The 21,363-nt window shown below is 47.3% G+C and overlaps 1 long non-coding RNA gene across 3 annotated transcripts; it reads right to left on the bottom strand.

Annotated features, from left to right (window-relative positions):
- Positions 1-483: 483 nt before the first annotated feature.
- Positions 484-21,342, bottom strand: LOC111170770 (uncharacterized). Of its 3 annotated transcripts, none has more exons than XR_016391373.1 (3): positions 18,870-21,063; positions 5,158-9,768; positions 484-3,658 (listed from the first exon to the last, which is right to left on the bottom strand). It is a non-coding gene; the product is annotated as an uncharacterized LOC111170770 (long non-coding RNA). The 3 variants fall into 3 exon arrangements; XR_016391372.1 differs by having other exon boundaries at positions 9,595-9,768; positions 18,870-21,057; XR_016391371.1 differs by lacking the exons at positions 484-3,658; positions 18,870-21,063 and adding exons at positions 14,752-15,026; positions 21,086-21,342 and having other exon boundaries at positions 3,665-9,768.
- Positions 21,343-21,363: the final 21 nt, after the last annotated feature.

Raw genomic sequence — 21,363 nt, 5'->3', positions numbered from 1 at the left:
TCTGACACTCAGGCAGGTGGAGGGGAGGGAACGGACCTCAGTCCTGGGGGCAGAAGGAGGCTGGATGGGGTTCCGTTGTCTTGGTTACCACTCTGCTGAGCATCCTCCCTGGGATGCTGAGCTCAGGCAGGGGGCCTCATGCCCAGGCTACAGGTATTCCTGTGACCAGAAGTTGGAGCTAAGGGCTGAGATCCGTTACCAGAGAAATGCAAGCTGGGTCCATGAGATTGGAGAAGAATGGAAAAACAGCTAAGTAGAATTTCAGACGCAGGATGGATTATGGGAGCCTGCCCAGAGCCACTGACTTGTGGTCACACAAAGGGCGCCTGTGCATGAACCCACAGAGGCACGCTAGACATGTGTGCTCACTAGCAATTCTGTCCTGACGCGCACAGTGACTGTTTCTGGAGGGAGCATCTAGCACATATGGAGGAGGCCGGACCCAGAACATGGAAGGGGGGGGGGACTCCTCATTGTGACAAAAGCAATGGCATATCTTTTCCCGCATGACTTACTTGGACATCTGCATTACATTTCCTAAACTGCTTTATGGAGGTATAATATACATACCACAAATCGCACCCATTTAATGCACCCAATGCAGTGACTTTTAGTAAATTTACGCAGTTGTGCAACCCTCACCATAATCCAGTTGTGGCACATTGCCAGAACCACAAAGAGGTTCCGTGTACCCATCAGCCGTCAATCCCCAATAGCACCTCCAGGCCCAGGCATCCTCTAATCTAATTTCTCTCTCTGTAGATTTGCCCTTTCTGAGCATTTCATATAAACTGACTCCTGCAGGAAGGGGCCTTTTGTGTCTGAGTTCTTTCACTTAAGCATAATGCTTTGGAGGCTCACCCATGCTGTAGCAGAAAGCAGAAGTTCATGTTTTGCACGATGCACAGGCTAGAACCTTCAGTCAATGTGGGATAGAAGTGGCTGAAGCAGACATCCTTGCCTTGGCCTGGATCTCAAGAGGAAAGCATTCATTCTAACACTAGTAAACATGACAGGACGAGAGCTGGATGTTTCTCGGGGATGTCCTTCAGCACGGTGAGGACGATCCCCTGTATCCCGAGTTGGTTGACCGTTTTTTTTTTTATCATGAATGGGTCTTGAATTGTGTCAAATGCTTTTTCTTTGTCTACCAAGGGGACAGGTGGTTTCTGTCCTTCATTATATTAACATGGTGCTTGCCTTAACTGAAGTTGAATGTTAAACCAATATTGCAATCCTGGGATAAATCCTGCATAGCCCTTTGCAAATGTTGCTGGATTTGGTTTGCTAATATTTTGTTGAGGATGTATGTATCACTATTCATGATAGATATTGGTCTATAGCTTTCTTGTGACGTCAAGTCTGGCTTTGGTAGTGGGGTAATACTGTTCTCACAGGATGAGTTAGGAAATGCTCCCTCCTCCCTCCTGTCTATTCAGGAAGAGTCTGTGAAGGATGGATATTATTTCTTCTTTAAACATTTGACAGAATTCACCAGTGAAACCAGCAGGCCCAGGGCTTCCCTTTGTGGGAAGGATTTTAAATGAATGATTCGATATCTTTACTTGCTATAGGTACATTCCAATTTGTTATTTGGCCATTGCGGTTTTTTTCTTTTTTAAAATAGATCTTTATTGGAGTATAATTGCTTCACTATACTGTGTTAGTTTCTGTTGTACACCAAAGTGAATCAGCCATATGCATACATATGTCCCCATATACCCTCCCTCTTGAGCCTCCCTCCCACCCTCCCTATCCCACCCCTCTAGGTCATCGCAAAGCACCGGCCATTGCGTTTTAAGCCAACTCCCATCCAATATTTTCTGGCCTCTTGGTGCCTGTGGCTCGGTCTCTGGCCTAGAATTTGACATGTTGGACATGTCTGGACATCACAGGATTCTGGCTCCTACTCTGTAACTTGGGAGAGTATGCTGTCTCAGATGGGACCCCCAGACCACCTACACCCAATACAGAGGTTGGGGATACAGACTTTGAGGTGGGGATGGGGTGGCGCTGCTGATTCCCTCATTTACACCCGCCCATCCATCCTCCAGGCGCCCTCATGCAGACTGTGGGTAATTCTGCACTTGGGACTGGCCTCGGCAAGTACCCAGCATACCCTGCTCCGCTCCCCCCACCCCCGCCGCCATGTCCACTTCATCCCACCCTGATCCTTGTCACTCCTCTCGTCTCCTAGCAACCCAGCCTCACAGGGGATCAATGATGCACTTGCCACCACATCTATGGGTGTCAGATCTCTGTCTGATTAATGACTCAACTCCCAAGGGCAGGGACTGGCTCTGCAATTCCTCCTCACCTCCCTGTCTCAACAGCCAGCCTGGCGTGGAGTGGGGGGATGTAACGGATACAGTGAAGACCTTCATGATTGGCTAAATGGTTGATTGTGGTTGGCAGGATTGACCTGGGTTGGCTGCTGGAGTGAGCCCATGACATCACCACCCTGGTGAACTCGTGCCAGGTGGGGATGGTTATCCCCGCCCCAGTGCATTGTGGGCAGGATCAATGATGTATCTTACCCAGACTTGGTGTCACCAGCTGTGAACGGACACTGAAGTCACCAGCTCTTCCCACTTCTCCCCAGCCTTTACGGAGAGAACAGTTGGGGATGCTTAAGAGTGTGGGCTCTGACAGAAATAAACCCCTATGACAAAGGAGCCAAGAATATACATTAGGGAAAAGGCTGCCTCTTCAATAAATGGTTCTGGGAAAACGGGACCACTTTCTTACACAACATACAAAAATAAACAAAAAATGGATTAAAGCCTAAATTGTAAGACCTTAAACCATAAAACTCCTAGAAGAAAACATAGCCAAGTATGCTCTTTGACACTGGTCTTAGCAATAATTTTTGGGATATGTCTCCTCAGGCAAGGGCAGCAAAAGCAAAAATGGACAAACGGGAGTACATCAAACTAAAAAGCTTTTCCACAGCAGGGGAAACCGGCAACAAAACAAAAAGGCAACCTGCTGAATGGGAGAAGATATTAGCAAGTGATATATCCGAAAAGAGGTAGATAGCCAAAACATCTAAAGGGCTCACAGAAATTATCAAAACAAAACAAAAAACAAACCAAGAGCCCGATTAAAAAGTGGGGCAAAACACTGAATAGACATTTTTCCAAAGAAGATTAATACAGATGGCCAACAGGCATATGAAAAGATGCTCAACATCACTAATCATCAGGGATTGCAAAATCAAGACCACAATGAGGTGCTTCCTCATACCTGTCAAGTGGCTATTATCAAAAAGACAACAAGTAAGAAATGTGGGCGAGGATGTGGAGAAAAGGAAACCCTCATGCACTGTTGGTGGGAATGTAAATTGGTGCAACCACTATGGAAACAGTGAGGGTTTCCTAAAAAACCTAAAACTAGAACTACCATATGATCCAGCAATTCCACTTCTTTTTTTTTTTTTTTTTTTGCGGTACGCGGGCCTCTCACTGTTGTGGCCTCTCCTGTTGCGGAGCACAGGCTCCGGACGCGCAGGCTCAGCGGCCATGGCTCATGGGCCGAGCCGCTCCGCGGCATGTGGGATCTTGCCGGACCGGGGCACGAACCCGTGTCCCCTGCATCGGCAGGCGGACTCAACCACTGCGCCACCAGGGAAGCCCCAATTCCACTTCTTGGTATTTATCTGAAGAAAACAAAAAACACTAATCACAAAAGCTGTATGTACCCCTCTGTTCACTGCAGCATTATTTACCCTAGCCAAGATATGGAAGTGCCCATTGATAGATGGATCGATAAAAAAGAAGTGGTATACATATACACAATGGAATATTACTCAGCAATAAAAAAGAATGAAATCTTGCCATTTTCGACAACATGGATGGACCTAGAGGGTATTATGCTAACTGAAATAAGGCAGACAGAGAGATACAAATACCACACGGTTTTATTTGTATGTGGAACCACAAAAACAAAACAAGTGAGCACAGGGAACAAAACAGAAACAGAGTTAGAGACACAGAGAACAAACTGGTGGTTGCCAGAGGGGGAGCAGGTGGGGAGTTGTGTAAAATAGGTGAAGGGATTAGGAGGTACACACTTCCAGTTATAAAATAAATAAGTCACGGGGATGGAATGTACATACACGGAATATAGTCAATAATATTGTAATAGCCTGTATGGTGACAGATGGTAACCAAACTTATCGTGTTATTCATTTCCTAATGTTTAAAAGTGCGGAATCACTTTGTTGTGCGCCTGAAACTAATGTAATATGGTATGTCGGATTTAATTAAAAAAATAAGGAGTGTGGGCTCTGAATCGAGTATGCCTAGGTTTGTGGGTTGCTCCTCCTCTGACGGCCTGTGTGACTCTGAGCAGCTCCCCTAGCTTCTCTGTAGTCTCTGCTTTCCCACCTCATCAACTAGGATTATTTTACATTGAGCCTGCTATCACAGTTGAGGCATCTTGGGCACAGAGAGGTTAGGTCAGCTACCCCAAGTCATTCAGGTAATACGTGTTTGAGCCCCAAAGGCAAGGAATACTCAACAAGTCCAAACTGAACCCATCCACAACCCCTCCCCACATAGCTGCACCTCCTCTACTGTTGCCTAACTCAGGGCAAGGCAGCCTTCTCCCCAGCTGCTTAGGCCAGAGATCCTTAAGGCCATCCTTGCCTGCTGCCTCTCTCTCACCACCCTCTCAGTCATCAAGCCCCACCTTTCTGTCTCCTAAGTCTTTCTAAGCAAGATCCTGACACTTCTCTCCATCGGCACAGTGAGTTCCACGTCACCCTCATCTCTCTCCTTGACCACCACCAGCAATCCTGATGTTTTCCAACGCATTGTCTATCCTACTGCCTGAGGAAGCTTTCTTAAGTCCTAACTTGGGCATGACAGCCCTGCTCAAAACTCTGCAGGGGCTGCCCGCTGCTCTTAGGATAATGTCCAGCCTCCTGGACTAAGCACAGCAGGCCTTGCCTGCCCCCAAACGCCTGATCTTCACCAGACCCCCTCCTTCTGCTCCAAGCCCCACTTGATATTCCAGCGCACCCAGACCTCTTTCTGTTCATCAGATGGCTGGTGTGCTCACACTCGTCCTCCCTCGCCCCCCCTGCCCGCCCCCTCCCGGCCCCCACCACCCACAGATTTCACAACCTCACACGTGCTGTTCCCTCCATCTTACATGCCCTTCCTCCCTCCTCATCTGTCTGATTCCTTCTTAGGTTCAGCTGTCAGGCTGGGTAGAGCAATTTCCATTTTTCCTGAGGAGTACCTGGATGAAAAGCCACAGTTACCAGATTTGATATTTTTACCGAATGGAAGGTGACGGAGATTTCATTATGAATTCCCCACACGGACACACGTTTTACTGTGGTTCACAGTGAGCTGATTTGAAATGCAATCTGATGGCTGAGTTTTTCTGGGAAAGGCTTCCTTGCTAAGAACAGGATACAGACAGAAAAGCTCTCTCGCCTTATGTTATACGGGCCCACTGTTGCCTTTGAATATGACCTTTGGAATTTGGCCACAGTTTTGGAAGCATAGAGGGATCCAGGGTGACCACCTGCTTCACAGTGAGGAGGGATAAGCTGAACAACGGGAAAAAAAATCTGTCACTTTATGGTATCTGTGACCCAGTAAATTGAACAGGCTTTGAACTGCCCTACCCATGGACTTTGTTTTGATGAGATTTTCACTATAGTTTATAGTCCGAGTTTCTGTTAGGACAGGAGAAAGTATATTAACGGGTCCTCCCCATGCAAGGGTTTGATTTACTAGTCCCCTGTGGTCATCAGGGAGGCAAGGATCAGCTGCGCGCTCAGTATGGGGACCCTCTTAGGGAATCTGACAGCACCTTCCTGCAACTCCTTAGGTGTCCCCACTGCTGGTTCTGCCTGTTACAGACTCAACTGTGAGGACTGACTTCATTCAGTACAACTCCTCTGAGCAGAGCACACCTAAGTATGAAATGAAGTGTGTGCCTTTGATATGTAAAGACAATTAAAAAGATGGAAATGGCACCAGTTCCACCGCCACTACCCCAACCCCCACCCCAGCCAGAGGGTGGAGTAGATGCCCAGAGGCCCCCGGCATGCTTGCGTCCACACTGATGTGTCCCTAACACAGGGCGCAGTGTAAAATGGTTCACCCGGAGCCTAGTTACTGAGCTAACGGGAGCCGGGCATATGCGGTTTTACTCCCCATAGATCCAGAGAAGTATCAACCCCCGCCTTCCATAGACAAGGAAACAAGCTCAAAGAGGTTAGGTCGCTGATGCAGTAAAGGCTGGATCTGGCAGTCAAGCCCTAGTTCTGCCCGACTGCAAAGCCCGTCTTCTTTGCGGTCACGACAACCCACTTGGCTTGTGATTCAGGTGCCGAGATGCAGATGTTGTTCCGTGACAGGAAAGTCATCATTGTCCCAATACCATGTCCACCTGTGAAATGCAGGAACCCAGTAGGGCAAAGCCACCCTGAAAGGTTCTAAGACGCTCTCTGTGTTTGCCTTCGCAGGAGCTGCCTTGCAGCCAAGAAACTGGAGTCCACCGGCGCAAAAGGATTGCCTCAGAGCCAACGGCCGGGCAGGACTTCAGCCTCCCCTGTGGCGGGGGGGCACTCTGCCATATCAGAGAGGCTTTGCAATCAACCCTCCCCCAGTTATATCTCCACCAGTCTCACTCTATTTATCAGATGGAAGGAACTGAGAGGCAAGGAGAGGCAGAGGAAGTGTTTTTAGTGGCTGCATGACAGCTCTGGAGCTGACCCAGCTGCCATGGTGGTCTGGAGCCAACAGACTGAGAATGGAAATCTGGCTCCACCCGTGTTCATGTCTCTGCTCTTCAGCTTGTGTCTGTAAACTGTGGGTGATCGAAGTGCCACCTGAAGAACCTCCCCACCCCTGAGAAGTGTGTCCTGACCAAACACCCACACACCACACACCCCCGACCCCCGACCCCGCACACTATGGCAGGGGGTCAGAGGCTCTCTTCTGTGTTCCTAGGGTTCTATGATTTAAATCCTGCCATGGCTTTTCTCACACAACAGGGGGCAGTCATCTGCTTGCAGGTTGCAGCCCCCATCATCCCTGCATCCCCAAACTGGCCCCAGTAGCGGAGACCTAGTGTCTGGTCGGTGCTTCGAACTTGTTTCCTCAGTGAATGAAGGACCTCGACTCAAATGTACTTGGTCAATAAAGGGTAGCTCTTCTTGGACCAGTTATTTCTGCGTTAAAAATGACACAGGAGAATGGAGTAAACAGGGCATATCTCGAGTCAGATTCTCTTCCCTTTGGTGGGGGGAGGAGCATTGCATCTTTCATACGATCCCTAATTCCGGAAACTCCTAACCAAAGAGGCTGCAACGTTCATTACACACGTGTGGGTCACTCTGTTGCCCCATCAGCCACAGTTCTGGCCTCACAGTGGAACTTGGGTCAAGATCCTTAAAGCACCCGTCAGTTCACTGAATGTTTCCCAAGTACCAAGTGGCTGGTGCCCAGCGTAGGCCCCGCAACTACGTGTCCAATCGATGGACTGTTGAATGAACGCAGGCTGCTAGTGGAGTCTGTGATGCTGTGCCCAGAGCACAGGTGGCCATGGAGTCAGGGACCTGAGCTCAGTTAGGAAGGGCATGTCAAGTCCAGGTGAGGCCATCAGTCTCACTCGGAGCTGCCCCTCACGCGGTCCTCCTAGTTCCTTGCTTGCTCCACCTCGACTCTCTCTGCTCTTCCCCCACGTCCTGCCTCTCACTCCTTCTAAGGCCTGGCACAGGCTTGTCATTCAGTATCTATGATCCCTCCTTGTCCTTGTCAGTCAGCTGACTGAGCAGATACCCAGCTGACCATTTTTTTTTGTTTTTTATGTATCCCCAGACATCCAGCACAGTGCCTTGACCATAGTTGGAGCTTGGTGAACGATTCAATGAATAAAGTCACTGTTTGTCACACACACACACACACACACTTACCATCAGACTTATCCGGATCAGTGCACAGTGTCTGGGCAGCCACCCTGACCTGGATTAGGACATAAGGAGCACTGGTAGTTTTGCTAGAGGGCAACTTTGAGCTTCCCTCAGGTGCCACAGCACCACTCTCAGCAGGGCTAAGAAGCTGTTTGTGTCTGTTAGGGGTAAAGACTGAGACTTCCTGCCTTCAGACACTCAGCACCCCCTGGTTAGGGTTGATGGCGGTTCCTCAGAACGCTCATCACTAAAGTGCCGTGACGCCCTCCCAGAGCTCAGACCAGGGAGCCTTCTCCCAACAATAATGGAGTACCCTACCCTGTTACAGAAATGGGAATTATAGCTGTTTACCCCTCTTAATGTGGTTCCTCCCCTTTGCATTCACGTCCACATCTCTTCCTTGAGTCACCCAATCCAACTCTGCTAATTCCCAACGGGTTACTGCACCAAGCTGCACCTGCATCTCACTTGCTGTGCATGGCTCTATCTGGGAGGGTCGGATCTACCTACTGAGCTACGTATTTTCTGTCTCCCTTCCCTTCTGAATCTGGAGGCTCCCAGGCACCAAGAAAAGTGCTCCAGTTGGCCCACAAAAGGGGGCGGTGCTGCAGGGGAGGCTGCGACTCTCATCCACAGCCTGGGTCAAAGCAGGACTGCGTTACAAGCGCCACACGCTGCCCCACTGCGCCACGGGAGCCAAAAGAGCAAAGGTCTAAGAAGTCCTAATACAGACACTTATGTGGATAGAACACCAGTCTCTTCCTAGGGACCTGTGAGTTGTTGTTTGGTTTGGGCTTATATTGTCCGTGGCCTTTTTCACAACGCTTGCAGACTTAGCTAACCTTCCATCAGGACCTCTCTGCTCCCCCCACACCCCACACCCCCCACTGTACCAAAGATCATACTCCTCACGTAAGTGTGCTGACTGGGTTTTCACTTGGCAAGGATACCAAAACAATTTTTTTTCATCATGAAACGTCAAGATACCTAAGAGAACAGGTCTTCAGAAAAACTAGTTTTAAATTATAATGGAAAAACTGGCTACGTAACAATGAAGATACAGCACATTAAAAGGTTATTTGGGGGCTTCCCTGGTGGTGCAGTGGTTGAGAGTCCGCCTGCCGATGCAGGGGACACGGGTTCGTGCCCCGGTCAGGGAAGATCCCACATGCCGTGGAGCGGCTAGGCCCATAAGCCATGGCCACTGAGCCTGCGCCTCCGGAGCCTGTGCTCCACAACGGGAGAGGCCACAAAAAAAAAAAAAAAAAAAAAAGGTTATTTGGGCATTATCTAGAATTTCACACTCAAGAGAAAAACACTTAATATGTGGTCTACTGCCTTCCAGGTTTTTTCTCTGCATTTTTAAAAATTAGGAGATGGGGGGAGGTAATGTCTTCATACTTTTGTGTCTGTTGTTCTGTTTATCATTATAGTATGGTTATGCTGCTTCCCATAATGATGAGGATGAGGATGCTGATACTGATGTCGGTAGAAGCAAAGACATGTATAGAGCTTGACATGGACCAGGAACTGTTCTCTGTGACGTGTGCATATTGACACGACACCCCGTGGTCTTTCACACACTTAGGAGACATCATGCTCAATCCATACACAGATCCATGGTAATCTGATTCATGCCGATGGACATGTTCACTTGCCTTTTGATCCAGAGGACGCTGGACACTGCAGTGTATTCCAGATTTGGGGGTCAGATACCACACCTCTCTGTTTCTTTCAGGCCTGCGTAGCAATCTGACTCAGTTCTTGCCGGCCAGGTGACTTTGGGCAAGTTCCTTCACCCGTTAACCTCTACATGTCTCAAGCTTCCTCATCTGCAAAAAGGGATGATAACATTAAAAATGCTTACCTCATAATGTTGCTGTGAGTACTCAGAGACCTTATTACACTTATACATATAGAGAGTTAAACACAGTCCAGAGGGGTGAGCTTTTATTCCTGTGTCTCTTCACTTTGGTTTCTGCTTGTACTCATATCCCTCTCTCCCTGCCCCCATTGCTTTCTCCTCAACCACTCCCGCTCCACTCTCTCTCCCCTTTGCCCCCCTCCTCAGACTCTCCATCCAAAAACACTGTTTACCATCTCCTCAGGATGTAACTCAGAAAATATTCATACCATCACCCTTTGGTTAAAAAAACGTGAATATTAGTGGAAGAAATAAGAAACACCATAAAACCGGCAATGTGAAAACTACACAAGAAATAAAGTCCTACGGATGAAAGTTTGAGTATTAATACTTTTGTATCTTCATCAGATTCAGATATTCAGAATTTGATACAGGAGAATTAGGCTTCATAAAAATAATGCCCCCCCCCAAAAAGGGCTATATGATGAGGTCCTTGGGCCTTTAAATTTCCCTCTGGAATGCTTTTTAAAATGTATATACTCATGTTCTACTACAATCGTCCAGTGATCACTTACTTTCCCATCATTATACAAATCATACGAAGAGGTCATTAGACTTCTAATTTCCTAGAGAATAGGCACTAAACTTTTCCATACGAGCCCCTGGTGAAACCCCAGCATTGTATTTAGGCTTCACAATATCCCCATAAGGAGAGTTAAATACTCATTATGCTAATATACACACACACACACACACACACACACACACACACACACACACATACCCACACCCATGCCCCATACATTCAGTTCTTGAGTCCCTGAGGGGCTGAAGTGATAGTGCAAAGTCCATGTGGTGAGCCAAAGGTGGTCTTGACATTGTCTCTCTGGAACACTCTCCAGGGAAATGTGGGAACGGTAACAATATTAACAGCAGTAATGACAACAGCTAGAATTCACCAGGAACTTGTCACATGATGAGCACTGTCCTGACAACTTCCCATGTCTTAACATGGTCAGTGCTCTAAGCTGCCCCAAGAAGTAGTTACATTTACTCCTAACTAGTGTTTCCATGTTACTAATGGAGGAATTGAGGCACAGAGATGCTAAGTAGCCCGCTCAGTGTCACCCAGCAGTAAGGGGTGGAGCCACAGGTCTGTGGAGGCATTGTGGAAAACTCAAGTGTGTTCTGTATTTATTCAGTCAAGGGCAAGGTCCAATGGCTACTGCAAAATATGTAGAAAAACAGCTAACACATAACACAAATTGACCTTACAGCATGGAACTGCACACTAAATAGAAATCTGGTTTCTTCAGAAATCTTTTAGATGGAGGCTTGACAGGATTGGAATCAGGATGTTTTGTGGAAACAATGATCTGAGAGCCTCCTTAGAACAGCAGACAGCATGTCAGTCTCCTAGCCTGAAGGTCTTGGGTTTGTGCATCAGAGAAGGCAGCAAACCTCTGTCACCTCCACATGCTCCCGATGGAGAGAGAAACCTGCCAGTAGGGAAAATAAGACCGTTCCTCTGCTCTGGTAGTACCCAGACAAGTTGTCCATGTCAGTCAGAACTGAGGAATTATAAATAAAAAAAAAAACAAACACCAAAAATGCAGATTCCATGATCCGCACTCAGTGAATCTCATTTAGTGTGGCTACAACGGTGCCCTAGAATCTTTGATTTTTTCACTCTGCCTGGGAAACTCTCAGGAACTTTAATAAACTCCTTTGGTAGCGAGACTGTCTCCAATGTACTGACTCTTCCCAGGATAAACACACAGTCGGGAAGACCAACCTGAGAGCACAGGAGAGAGAACGTAAAGGACACAGCGTGAGAGTCAAACCACGGGCAGGGCAGTGGATCTTCCGAGAAGACATCACCACCCCACTGGCCTGTCTCTCTGAGGCTTCAGTTTATCTCAGATCCATTCTCTTCATGGCCAGTGGATGGAGGTGGTGAGAGGAGATGACCTTTGAGATCCCACATGGCCTGGGCTTTTCTCGGGGGCCGTGGGACACAGACGATATGAGGTTATATGATCTATTCTCCACACCTCCAGTCAGCCTCTGCTTCTCTCTTGCACCCTCACTCCCTCCATGCCACACAAGCCCAGAGCAACCAGAATTTAGGAAAAATGTCTTCCCTTCACCGATCAGACACCTGCCCCTGACCTGAGGAGATCTTCTCCCCTCTTCTCCTCTCAGCTGTCCTCCTCTGATCTGATCTGCCGTGCCGAAGCAGACAGCCTTCCCTAGTAGCTTAAAGCCCTCGCCTGGCCCGTGACTCTGGTGACGCAGCCTGGAGAGGGCTCGTCCTCTCTGAGAAGGACCCCAGACCCGGGAGCCAAGAGCCATGACGACCACAGAACCATCCTAAACACTGATGCCCACGGCAGTGATTGACCTTGGAAACGAAGCCTTACCTCACACCCCGTCTGTCCCTGAACCATTATCTTGTCACAGAAAGCAAGACAGACGAGGAAGGTGTCTGGAATCCTTCCTGGGGAGTCCTGTGTCCTACTCCATGCTACTTCCCCTGACCAAACCCTGACGTGGACCATATCATTCCTTTCCTTTTGATGGGAATAAGAGGTCTGGGGATACCTTCACAAAATCCTATTCTCGTGGTTGATAACCAGTATGTTATGTGGTTTACTACCACAATGGTGCACCTGGTAAGTAGGTGGAAGCTGACAGGAAGTTTCAGAGGGTAGGTCTGGGTGCTGAAATGATTGGGAGGAGCTACCGGCATCTGTGGGCTGAGGGTTACAGGGAGGCAAACACTTTTAAGCAGAGAGTTAAATAAAGTGGATTTTCCATAATTGTAATTTCCCCGTGAATTAAGGGAAGCCTGAATGTTGCTTTCTCTGGAAACTTACAAAGAATCCTTGAGTGTTTTAGAGAACACATACTGAAGGCAATTCTCTTACTGGCCTTGAGCTTCATGCAACACACCAGTGTCGCTTGGTAGCTGAGGTTGTACACACCTACAGGAATGAGGGGAATCCAGCTGTACTGACTAGACGGATCTTCAGGATATGCTGTTAATGGATGGGAAAAATTACGTGGTAAATGCTCATAGTGTGATCTGCCATGGGTTGCTGAACAAAGCCAGATAAGCCCATTGTCTTTGAGGCACCGAGGTTTTGCTTCCATGTCTGTCTCCCTCACCAGACTTTTAACTCCTTCTCAGAAGGCTGGAAACACATCCCGTTCATCCTGGTGTCCTCAGGGCAGAGGACCTGAGACACGGTAGAAAGTCAGTCCACACTTGTGGAGCTGACGTAACGGGTGAAGGACTGGACCCAGTGTCTTAATGACGAGCGAGAAGGATGTCAGTCTGCAGAGGGAGGGAGGGGAATGCCACAGGTCTTAGGACCCAGGCAGCGCAGTGACACCAGCCTACACTGCAGTACTGATGTCAGTTACATCCCTTAGGGTTCCAGGACTCAGCCATTTAAATACAGGTGTCATTAACCATGAAGGTCTAACTTAGAAAGCCAGGAACCTTGCTGCTTAGTTTTTTGTATGAACCTTTTGTAGCTGAGGCACCTGAGGCACCAATTCAGGCACAGCATACTCTGGTCACTACTCGTCCAGGCTGAGGCTGCGTCGGGATATTCAGGGCTCACACACAAGAAGGGTAATTCCGAGGCATACATGTATCCCTAGAAACAAAGGGTTCACAACTGCTAGGTTGCCCCGAGCAGGACATACATCAGGCAGGTAGGACAGCTCCCTGGGGCCCCAGTGTGGCCTCCCACCCAGGGACCTGCCCCCCTAGGACTCCCTGTCCAGTTTGAATAATCCATCTGAGGCCTTAGTTTCAGAGGCACTGCCTGGAGGCAGCCCGTTCCAAGCAGTTCTGTCTGTCCGGGACCCCAGCGCATCCTCTTTCCGAGGGTGGCTGACACCTGGAGGTGCTCTGCATGCACCGTCCAGGGGCTGGGGCCACTCCTGCGGTCCCACAGTCAGAGCTCCCTCAGGTGTGACTGCAGCCTCAGCAGACAGTTTGCATTCAAAGTGCTCACTGGATTGGGATTGACATATATACACTAATATGTATAAAATAGATAACTAATAAGAGCCTGCTGTATAAAAAAAATAAATAAAGTAAAATTCAAAAAGAAAAAGAAAAAGTGCTCACAGCAGCTTGGAAGGCTGCACGGGGAGTATTCCTTTAGGAAACATAGAAAATTCCCAGGAACAGTTTGGACAGACAAGATCATTAATGCCCTCGCTCCCTCTCTACACTTCCCCCCCCAGGTGCCAGGGGTGGTGTGTTCTCCATTGTTATACAATCACTGTGTACAATCCTGAAATCAAAACTTTACATTTCGGGGCTTCCCTGGTGGCGCAGTGGTTGGGAGTCCGCCTGCCGATGCAGGGGACGCGGGTTCGTGCCCCGCTCTGGGAGGATCCCACATGCCGCGGAGCGGCTGGGCCCATGGGCCATGGCCGCTGGGCCTGCGCGTCCGGAGCCTGTGCTCCGCAACGGGAGAGGCCACAACAGTGAGAGGCCCGCGTACCGCAAAAAACCACAAAAACAAAACAACCAAAATTACATTTCTTTAATTATCCCCTAATGTCCCCCTAATCTTTTGTATGGAAGGGCTGTAGGCAAGAGTACTTTCATAGCAAAACATGTTTTATAATCTAACTGTAAAGACATTACGTTTAGCAACTGGCCAGGACAAAATCGTGAATTTTTAAAAATTTTCAAAATGGGTTGACACAACCTCCTGTCCTTTTGTCTCTCTCACTGATCCCGTGAGGAGGCTGGAAAAGCTCATTCTCTTGCACTGAAGAGTCATATGCCTAACGTCTCGTCTCAGTTGTCTCAAAGATCCAGATGCAACAGCCACAACGTACAAAGCCATTTTTAAAATTCCCCCTTTTCCCTCTCTCAGGGACGCTTTACTCAAACGCCTAGCAGTAAACTGACACTCACCAGGGTACCGCACAGCGGCCGGGGAGCTCGGGCGCGAGTGCTGGGAGGGGCTGCAGCAGCAGCAGCAGCAGCAGCAGCAGCCGCCGCCAAGTTGAAGAAAAGCCTGCAGGCCTTTTTCCCCTTCTTGCCTCTAGTTTATCTGAAGCTTTCTCCAGCCCAGAACCTGATTTTACTTGCTTTCTTCCGCTTGTAGGAGAGAGCAAGTCAAACTTTTAACATTTTTTGGCCGACCCAGAGTTCACCTTTTGTAAGGTTTGCATCCTTTCCCCCCAGGCCTGGAGGAAATAACAGACACCAAAGTCAGGAGCTGGCTGCACTCCCCACCCCCACCCCCCGCCACCCCGCTCACATCAGGCAGCACAGCAGAAGCAGCCGAGGATGCAGTGCGCTACCTCCCCTGGATCTGGATCTTTTGTTTTCAAATTCTGTAAGTAACACCTATCACAACAGTCAGTGGCTCAGCTGCTGTTTCATAGCACGGGTACATCCACAGTCAATGAGCACAAAAGGATCGTCATCCCTACTGCTTCATCCTCCCTTTACTCAAACAAGGCTTTCACCGTATTTCAGCGAGTCACAGTCTCGCTAGTGAATCCACAGCTGCCACCACTGTTTCAGATGCCCCAAGACAACCCTTGCTTTTGATGAATTCCTAGGAGGACCCCAAGGACCTAGCACATAGTCATCCTCATGGCTAAGATTTACTGCAGCAAAAGGATACAAAGCCAAATCATCCAGGGGGAGAGGTGCACTGGGCAACATCCGGAGGAAACCAGCGCAAGCTTCCAAGAGTCCTTTCCTAGTAGATAATCACGCAATTTGTCCCTCCGGCAACGGATCATGACAACGTGTGTGAAATGCTGTCCACCAGGGAAGCTCCTGAGAAACCCGGGGCCTAGCACATATCAAGATTTCAGGTTCCCAGGAGGAAAGCAGGTGTTTAGCATAAAACATACTGTTTGGACAGATGGAGGAGTAAACTACACTTCTGAAGGAGGCAACGGTGGGAAACCTCTTGAAATCCAAGTTCTCAGACGCGACGTGAGGGCCAACAAGCCAGCCCTTCTAAGGATTATAGTCTCAGGCCTGCTATGTTAACTCTATCCTGCACAGTACTCAACAGCAAAGCTTCAAAATACATGACCAAGTCAGAACTGGAAGAACTGAAACAAACAAATCTACAAGAACAGCTGGAGACTTCAACAACCTCAGTAATACACAGAACGGAGAGAAAGCAAATTAGAATGCATGGGTGAACCGAATGTTCTCACAGGTATAGAACCCTCCACATAACAATAGCCGAATATACCACATTCTTTTCAAGTGCATATGGAAGTTTCACCAAGGTAGACTATATCCTGGGTCATAAAACAAATATGACCAATTGCAAGATAACTGCAATCATACAAAGAATGTTGTCTGACCAAAAGAGAAAAACCACCGATAAGTAAGCCAAAGTTAGGAGGAAAATCTCCAAACACAAGGAAATTAAATCACATACTTCTAAATAATCCATGGACCAAAGAGCAAGGATCAAGGAAAGTTACAAATTAATTTAAACAACATGAAAATGAAAAAACAACCTACCAAAATCTGCAGGATGCAGGTACAGGAGTGCTTAGCCGTAAATGTACAGCATCAAATGCTTGTATTAGAAAGAATAAAGAACCCAAATCAATAAGAAAGCTTCCACCTTAAGAAACTAGAAAAAGAAAATCCAAATAAATTCAAAGCAAGCAAATAAGGGGAATAGAGATTGGAACAGTTATCAGAAAAAGAATAGAGTTAATCAACGAAACCCAAAGCTGGTTCTTTCAATAGGTCAATACAAATTCATAAACTTCTACCCAGACAGACAAAAAAAAAAAAAAAAAAAGGCATGATAACTAAAGACACAACTTACCAACATCAGGAATGAAATAGGTTACAGATCCCACAGAAATTAAAAGGATTCTATGAATAATTCTACATAACTACTTTTGGCAATTTAGGCGAAATGGAACAAACTATCAAAGCTCAGCCAAAAAGAAACAGATCATCTATTTTTAAAATTGAGTCTGTAGTTGAAAAACTTACAGAAAAGGAATCTCCAGGGCCAGATGGTACCCCTGGAAAATCCTGCCAAACATTTAAGAAGCAATGACAGCAATTCTACGCAATCTCTTCAAGGAAACAGAAGAGAGGGAACACTTGTTGAATTCTTTTTTCAGATTAGCATTACCCTGATACCAAAGTCAAACAAAGACAGTAGTAGCAAATCAAATTCAATATATAAAAAGAATAATACACCACGACCAAGTGAGGTTTATCCCCGAAATGCAAAGCTGGTGCAGCATTAAAACATCAATCAAGCCAGCATAGTAGCATACCAAAGATAAAGAACCGCATGATCGTTATCTGTTGATGCAGAAAAAGTATCTGACAAAATTCAACAGTCGTTCATGATGAAAACATTCAGCTAACCAGGAGTAGAAGGGAGCTTTCTTAACCTGACACAGAGCATCTACAAAAATACCCGCCCCTCCATCCTACTTGATGGAGAGAGACTAAATGCTTTCTCCCTAAGATCAGGAACCAGGCCAGGAGGATAGCTATAAGTCAACATTGTACTGGAAGTCCTAGCCACTCCAGTAAGAAAAGAAAAAGAAACAAATGGTTTAGAGATTGGGAAGGAGGAAATCAAACTGCTCCCATCCACCAATGACATGATTATCTACCTAGAAAATCCCATGAAATCTATTAACAAAAACTCCTATAACTAAGAAGTGAGTTTAACAAGGTCGCAGGATACAAGCTCAACACCAAAATATCAGGCATATTTGCCTGTACTAGCAATGAACAATTAGGAAATTAAAAAAAAAAAAAGACTTGTGCATACCATTTATAATAGCTTCCCCCCAAAACCTAGCAAAACATAAGCAGGATCTGTATGCTCAAAACTACAAAATGCTGAGGAAAAGAAATATAAGAAGACCTAACAAAATGGAGACACATACTGCATTCATCTGTTGAGAAATTCAATATAATTAGGATGTCAATAGTCCCCAAATAGATCCATCAATTTCATACAATTCCAATCACAAATCCAGGCACGGATTTTTTTGTACATATAGACTAACTGATGATAAAATTTCTGGGGTAAGGCAAAGGAACTAGAATAGCCAAATAATTTTGAAAAACAAAGTTGGAGGACTAACACCAACGTCACAATTTACAATGCAGCTTCAACCAAGATATGTAAGCAACTAAGTGGCCATGGAGGGGATGAATGGATATAGAAAATGTGGTGACATATACAACGGAATATTATTCAGCCACAAAAACGAAGAAAATCCTGCCTTTTGCAACAACACGAATGGACCTGGAAGGCTTTATGCTAAGCGAAGTAAGTGAAAGAGAGAAAGACATACTGTATGTTCTACTTATATGTAGAATCTAAAAAAGTCCAACTCACAGTAATAGAGTTTAGAATGGCGGTTGCCAGGGGCTGGGGGAAATGTTGGTCAAACGGTACAAACTTCCAGCTATAAGATGAATAAGTTATGGGGATCTAATGTACAGCATGCTGAGTATAAGGAACAAAACTGTATCGTATATTGAAAGCTAAGAGGGTAGATCTGAAATGTTATCACCACAATTTTTAAAAAGGTAATTCTGTGAGGGGATAGAGTGCTAACTAACCTTATTGTGGTAATCGTTTTGCCCTATCTACGTGTATCAAATCATCACACTGTGCACCTTAAACTTACATGCTATATGTCAATAATACCTCAAAGAAGCTGGAAAAGAGAAAAGAGTCCCCAGCTTTTCCGGTGGGAGAGCCCTCCAGCTATATTCTGTGTCCCCCTGACATCTCCCCATCATTCCTTAACTTTCCCTTATTACTGACATGACAAGTTGAGCCAGGCTCATTAATCCTTTCTCTCCTCAGCCTGGGAACCCAGCATTTAATGGAGAATGGTATTCAGAAGCTAGGATCTAGCGGTAGGTGTACTTATTGTCATTGGGATGTTGCTGTTTTCAGGAAGTTTGGAATATATGTGTGAACACAATCACACACACACACACACACACACACATATATTTCTATATCAATCTATCCACATATGCACACATACCTATTGAAAACCAGGAGTTCTCACGGAGACCTTTAATTCCAGTAGAACTCCTCAGAAGTTGTTCCAGTTTACCTCCTTTCCATATTGGAAATTCCCTCTTCCAAAAGTGACAGACATGGCTCCCACCATCCTTATATATTCACTGAGTTGACAAATCCCAATGCATATAAGCCATCCCTCCTCCACAAAGAGGTCCTCCCCACGTGCTATGCTGAACCATCCCCTGCCCTTGACTTCCACACCTCACTCAAGCCTGAATCCCTGAGCCAGTTAGCCACCTCCCCAGAGAACCCCCAGGGATATCCTCCTTACCACCTTGGGCTCTGACCTCCCAAATTGGGATGCCCCTACACGCATATACTTGCCTTGCCCGGCAACACCTAATGGCTTTAGGACTGAACTGCTCAGGCACAAAAGAGAAGAGAAGGGAAGGGAAAGAAAGGGTAGGGACAGGGGAAAAGTGAATATATCAGTTAATCAAGGTGAACTGGGCCAAATCCAAGCAATATGATGAAGCCAGTGGGTTTTTTTCTCACTGTCCTCCAGCTTCCCCTTCCTGCCTCTCTCCTTTGCCCCAGTTCCTTTCTCATTCTTAAGTCCTGCCCTCCATCAAGAGTAGCAATGTCATGAGGGGCATGATTCCCATATTATAACTGATCTCCACTGGTTGGCTGACATTCAGTGTGGATGGTGTCCTCCCTGCAGCTCTTACACTCAGGCCCTCTGTCTCTCATGATGGACTAGAAAGTTTCACCCCTCTTCAGTAATTTCAGGTGTAAGCAGGAGAGAAGGTGCAGGGCACATCTTGGAGCCTCGGGTCCTTCATCTGTGAAATGGGGGTGACCACAGATTGTGGGACAAACACAGAGAGCAGCACCAGACACCTTTCAATGAGTGCTACGTGCCGGACCCAGTGCATCACAGGACTCCTTGATATCCAGGAGCATGCCAAGTAGACTGCCCCGCCAGGACTGTGGCACCTGCTGTTCCCTCTGCCTGGAATGCTCTTCCTTCAGGAAATCCCACGGCGTGCTCCCTCACTTCCTCCAGGTCTCTGCTCATTCGTCATCCTTCAGGGAGACTTTCCCTGATTACCTTGAATAAAATAATAACATCATCTCCACATACCCTTTCCCCTGGTCCAGCCCTATCTTTCTTCATACATAGCACCTGCCACCCTTGATTTACTTATTGACCAACTCTATGAAATGAGACTTTGTCAGTTTTGTCCTGTCACAAACTCCTCGAATAGTACTCACGTACATGGCAGGTGCTCAGAAAACATTTGCTGAACCATAGCTGGGAGCCGGGCCCTTTACACACACTGTTAACATGCACAGGTACCCTCCAAGGTGGGCACTGGCCCCATTTGATTAATTATGATACGTACTGAGACTCCAGGAGACAAGTGACACCCTCAACAACGCACCATCAGCACGTCGGGTTCCAGGCTTCGGAATCATACCTGCCGGGTTTCCAACTCCCTCAGTTCCTGGACAGAGACCTCACAGCCAAAATGGTAAGAGATTTTACTACTGACACACAAGACCCCAAACAGCTCAGATACTTTACACCTTTAGACAAACCCCTTCCTAAAGCAGCTCAGAGACATCACACCTTGGGACCCAGAATCACAACAGTTCAAAGGCCTCACACGCTGGGGTACAGACATCTACATAAGGGTCTAACACCCAGTGACTCTAATGCCCAAAAGCTCAGAAAATGCACACCCAGGTCTACAAGGACACAAATCCCTACAGACTTTGTACCATGGCTCACAAAACCCACCCAGATAAAATATCCCATTCACCAAAAACTCCCCAAAATGCTCACAGACGCCAAATGTACTCAAACAGCATCTGGGATGTCAGACGTAGCGGTACACATCTCCAAACTGCACGACACACGTTACTTCCCAGGGAGAGACACCAAAAAAGTTTGGTGACCCCTCCTTGGCCTTAATTATATGAATCTGCGCGACTGACCCTGCGGTGCCACACGCTCCAGACCGAGTGAAGGCTAAACAAGACTGTAAGAGCTCGCGGAAAGACACCACCACCGTCACCCTGCACAGCCAGCGACTGCGCCGAACCTCGCCACCGACCCGGGTAGCTAATCAGCCCCTTACGGATAGTCAGTCTTGGAGTAGTCAAACTCGCAGAAAAATGTACACTCTGAAAATGCCCGCGCGCGCACACGCACACGCACACGCACACCTTTCACCCTGAGCGTCAACTCGGCGACCACTGCGCCTGTCCCAGAGAGACAGCCAATGGGAACTGGGCAGGCGAGGAGGGAGGGGCAGGAATAGCGGGATTTCCGGCGCCGCTTGACACCCCGGAAGAGTTTATTCCGGCAATCTCGCGGCGACCAATCGCCGCCCAGAACGCTTTCTCGATTTCGACCCCCCCCCACACACGCATCCCGGAGCCAATCTCTTGCTCCGTTGCTCTCCCCACCTGGATGTGACCATGCAGAAACGAAGGGGTGACCC

The sequence above is a fragment of the Delphinapterus leucas genome, chromosome X (genome assembly GCF_059928025.1).
Source record: "Delphinapterus leucas isolate spDelLeu-1000000601 "Yukka" chromosome X, BTC_Dleu_Yukka2, whole genome shotgun sequence".
In the NCBI taxonomy this organism is placed as follows: Eukaryota; Metazoa; Chordata; class Mammalia; order Artiodactyla; family Monodontidae; genus Delphinapterus; species Delphinapterus leucas.
The sequence above is the reverse complement of the archived record's forward strand: the minus strand, read 5'-3'. Positions and strand labels throughout refer to the sequence as shown.